The sequence below is a fragment of the Carcharhinus amblyrhynchos genome, chromosome X (assembly GCF_965287045.1).
Source record: "Carcharhinus amblyrhynchos chromosome X, sCarAmb.v2.hapA, whole genome shotgun sequence".
Lineage (NCBI taxonomy): Eukaryota > Metazoa > Chordata > Chondrichthyes > Carcharhiniformes > Carcharhinidae > Carcharhinus > Carcharhinus amblyrhynchos.
In genome coordinates this window covers 15,346,375-15,350,792 of record NC_137359.1, presented here as the reverse complement: position 1 = coordinate 15,350,792, position 4,418 = coordinate 15,346,375, and the positions used below count along the sequence as shown (strand labels likewise).

At 62.4% G+C, this 4,418-nt stretch overlaps 1 protein-coding gene across 1 annotated transcript in view; it reads left to right on the top strand.

Annotated features, from left to right (window-relative positions):
* Positions 1-1,002: 1,002 nt before the first annotated feature.
* Positions 1,003-4,418, top strand: part of LOC145361834 (sodium channel protein type 8 subunit alpha-like) — a 191,579-nt gene continuing 188,163 nt past the window's right edge. The window contains exon 1 of the mRNA XM_080217785.1: positions 1,003-1,080. The gene's annotated coding sequence lies outside the window, so the exon portion shown is untranslated. The remainder of the gene's footprint in view (positions 1,081-4,418) is intronic.

The window sequence follows — 4,418 nt, the reverse complement described above, 5'->3', positions numbered from 1 at the left end:
TTCCCCCCATGTCTGTGTGGGCTTCCTCCAGGTGCCCCAGTTTTCTCCCTCAGTGTAAAAATGTACAGATTATCACTGAGTCATAGAGGTTTACAGCACGGAAACAGGCCCTTCAGCCCAACTTGTCCATGCAATCCTTTTTTAATCACTAAGATGGTCCCAATTGCCCGCATTTGGTCCATATCCCTCCATACCTATCATACCAATGTAACGTAGTTGATTAGTGGTATGGCCATGCTAAATTGCCTCTTGGTGTCCAAACATGCATGGGTTAGATGGATTGGCTGTGCCAAATTGTCCTTCGTGTCCAAAGATGTGCTGGTTGGGTGGATTGGTCATGCTATATTGTCCCTTAGTGTTAGGGGGATTAGTGGGTAAATACTTGGGGTTACAGGGATAGGGTCTGGGTGGGATCGTTGTTGGTGCAGACTCAATGGACTGAATGGCCTCCTTCTGCACTGTAGGAATTCTATGATTGACAAACGTGACCGCAAATCAATCCAGTGGAATTCTCCGCTCACTAATTTAGGGACCTGGAGGAGGGTGGCCACCGGGAAATCCGATCACACGTATGCTGTGAACCCCACCGGAGTTATTTTTTGGTACATCATGTTGCATCGAAAGCCCCCTCCATCTCCCCACAAAATCACTTGGAAAAGTTTTGGGTTTGTTCTAAAAGTGGGGGTGGGGGTGGGGGGCAGGGGGACAACAGTTTGGTAGGAGGATGCTTGGGAGGAAGAGGGAGACTTAGTTGGACCAGAAAAGAACTGAACTACCTATATATATAAAAACAGTGGCTGTGTGCAAGCTGTTGTGTCAAATGTGCCTTCTCACCGTGGGATCTTGAAGGGGAGAGGAGGGAGGGAGTAACGGAGGGAGGGAGGGAGGGGGGCAGAACTGACTGTTTGGACATGATCCCTCACATTTTGCTGAGTGTCATCTATTATGCAAAGGTAACGGCGCGTACTGGTCAGGGAAGGAAGCGCTTCAATATGGCGATAACCGCAGTTTCTGCACCCTTCCAACATCTGCAGTACAGCACCGCCTTTCAGGACTTGTGTTAACGCACAGACAGAAGATGTAAGTGAATGCCCTTCTCTCTTTGTGTTTTATTTCCTGGGGCTGTAAGCTCCCCTTTCCTCCCCCACTGTCTCTCCCTGGAAGCAGTGCCATTCCTCCCCCCTCCCCTGCCACCCCCCCATCCTCCAGCACAGGGATGCCGCAGAACGATTTTCCAACCGTGGGAACATCGTCTGCATTTCTAAGTAGGGTGTCTGCTGGGCTCTCTCTCTCTCTCATTCCCCCAGCCCTCAAAACGCACCCCCCAACCTTTTATAGATCAGGCTCTGAAATAGCAGCAACCACCCCCCCCCCCCCCAAACAGATCTCCCCCTTCCCCTCCCCCCAAACCTCCCCCGCCCCTTCCTCTGGTGTCAGTTTCACCTGAAATCTCGCAATTGCATTCATGCCCAGATGTCAAAATATTAACCCCCCGCCTCCCCCAAACCCTCCCCTACTCCCCCACACCCCACCCCCAAACCCCTCCTCCCCTCCCCCACCCCTCCCCAAACCCCTCCCTACTCCCCCACCCCCAAACCCCTCCTCCCTCCCCCACCCCTCCCCAAACCCCTCCCTACTCCCCCACCCCCAAACCCCTCCTCCCTCCCCAAACCCCTCCCTACTCCCCCACCCCCAAACCCCTCCTCCCTCCCCCACCCCTCCCTACTCCCCCACCCCCAAACCCCTCCTCCCTCCCCCACCCCTCCCCCCGCTCCCCCTCCCCCAAACCCCTCCCTACTCCCCCACCCCTCCCCCGCCCTCCCCCTCCCCCAAACCCCTCCCTACTCCCCCACCCCCAAACCCCTCCTCCTTCCCCCACCCCTCCCTCCCCCTCCCCCAAACCCCTCCCTACTCCCCCACCCCCAAACCCCTCCTCCCTCCCCCTCCCTTCCCCCCGCTCCCCCTGCTCCAAACCCCTCCCTACTCCCCCACCCCCAAACTCCTCCCCACCCCTCCCCCACCCCACCCACCCACCCCAAACCCCTCCCCTCAATCCCCTCCCCTCCTCACTCACTCCCCTCCCCCTCCCACTCCCTCCCCTCCCCTCCCCACTCACTCCCCTCCCTCCCCACCACTCTCCTCCCTCCCCCTCCACACTCAGTTCCCCACCCTCAAATCCCTCCCCCTCCCCAGTCCCTCCCCCTCCCCACTCCCTCCCCCTCCCCACCCTCCCCCCTCCTCCCTCCCCCATTCCCTCTCCTCACATCCAACCCCTCCCCATGCCCTCCCCCTACCTTCCCCCCTCCATCCCCCTGCCCACTCCCTCCCCAACTCCCCTTCCCTACCCCACACCCCCTCCCCTCTCCCTCCCCCAACTCCCCCTTCCCTACCCCACACCCTCCCCCTCCCTCCCCCCCTCTCCCTCCCCTCCCCTTCCTCCCTCCCCTCTCCCTCCCCTCCCCTTCCCCCTCCCCTCTCCCTCCCTCCCCTTCCTCCCTCCCCCACTCCCCTCTCCTTCGATCCCCCATTCCCCTCCCCACTCCCCTCCCTCCCCTCACTTCCCTCCCTCCCCACTTCCACAATCCACCTCCCCACTCCCCCCCTTCCCTCCCCCACTCGCCTCCCTTTCCCTCCCCTCCCCCCACCCGCTCCCTTCCCCACCCAAACCCCTCCCTCCCTCTCCCCACTCCCTCTCTCCACTCCCCTCTCTTCCCTCCCTCCTCTTCTCCAAACCACCCCCTCCCTCCAACTCCCTTCCCTCCCCTCCCCTTTCCTCCCCCTACTCCCTCCCCTCCCCCCACTCCCCTCCCCTCCCCCCATTCCCCTTCCCCCCTCCCCTCCCCCACCTTCCCCCTCCCCTCCCCCCCTTCCCCTCCCCACCCCTCCCCCCTCACCTCCCCACCCCCCTCCACCTCCCCAAAACCCCTCCCTCCACCTCCCCACTCCCTCGCCTTCCCCCTCCTCACTCCCTCCCTTCCCCTAAACCCCTCCCTCCCTCTCACCTCCCTCCCTTCCCCTCCCCTGACTCACTCCCACCTCCCAAACCGCTCCCTCCTCTTCCCCTGTCTCCTCCCACTGCCTCCAACCCCCCCTTCTGCACTATCCTCCCTCACCCTCCCCCTACTCCCTTCCCCTCCCCAATCTCCTCCCACTGCCTCCAACCCCTCTGTCACCCTCTCAACCCTCCTCCCTCGCCCTGCCCCTACTCCCTCCCCCTCAATGCCTCACCCACTCCCTCCCCTCCCCCATCCTCCTCCCGCCCCCTCCAAACTCCTCTTGTCCCCTCCTCCTCCCTCCATCCTCCTTATGACCCCTCCCCGTCTCCTGCTCCTGCCTCCTCTCCCTCCATCCTCCTCATGCCCCCTCCCCTCCATCCTCCTCATGTCCCCTCCCCCTCCATCCTCCTCATATCCCCTCGCCCTCCTCTCCATCCTCCTCATGTCCCCTCGCCCTCCCCTCCATCCTCCTCATGTCCCCTTCCCCTCCATCCTCCTCTTGTCTCCTCCCCTCCCTCTCCTACTCCCTCCTCATCTCCCTCCCCTCCCATTCCCCTCTGTCCTCCTCCCCTCTCTCCTCCTCACCTCATCCCCCTTCCCTACCACCTCCTCTTGCCCTCACTCTCCTCTCACCCTCCATCCTTCTCTGCCCTCTTCCATCCTTCCCCCTCCCTTTTTGCCCCTCCTCCCCCTCCCCTCCCTTGCTCTCCTTCCCACTCTTTCCTCTCCCTCCACTCACACACCATCCCTCCCTCCACCCCCTCCTCGCTCCCCCACTCTCTTCATCGCTCCCGCATTCCTTCCTGTTCCATCCCTCCCCCTCACTCCTTCCCCCCTCTCTCTGCCTCCCTCACCCATTACTCCCCTCCCCCTCCCCACTCCCTCTCTTACTCCTGCCATTCATCTCCCACTCCCGCCATCGCCCCTCACTCCCTCGTCCCTCCGCACTCCCTCCTCACTCCCTCACTTCCCTGCCCCCTCACCCCTTCCCCTTCACTTCCCTCACCCTCATTTCCCCCTCACTCCTCCTCCCCCTCACGCCCCTCCCCTCTGCTCTTTCCCCATCCCCCTCACTCCCCTCCCCCTCATCCCCCCTGCCCAAACTCCCCCTCACCCTCACTCCCCTCACCCCCCTTCCCCTCCATTTCCCTCCCCATCAATCCCCCTCCCAATTATTCCCCCTCCCCTTAACTCCCCTCCCACCTCACCTCCACTCCCCCTCCACTCCCCTCCCCCTCCCCCTCACTCCCCTCCCCTCCCCTCATTCCCTCTACCCTCACTCCCCACCCCCTCATCCCCCTCCACGTCACTCCCCTCCCCCAGTCACTCCCTCCCCCCTCATCCCCCTCCACGTCACTCCCTCCCCAGTCACTCCCCCTCCTCATCCCCCTCCACGTCACTCCCCCTCCCCCAGTCACTCCC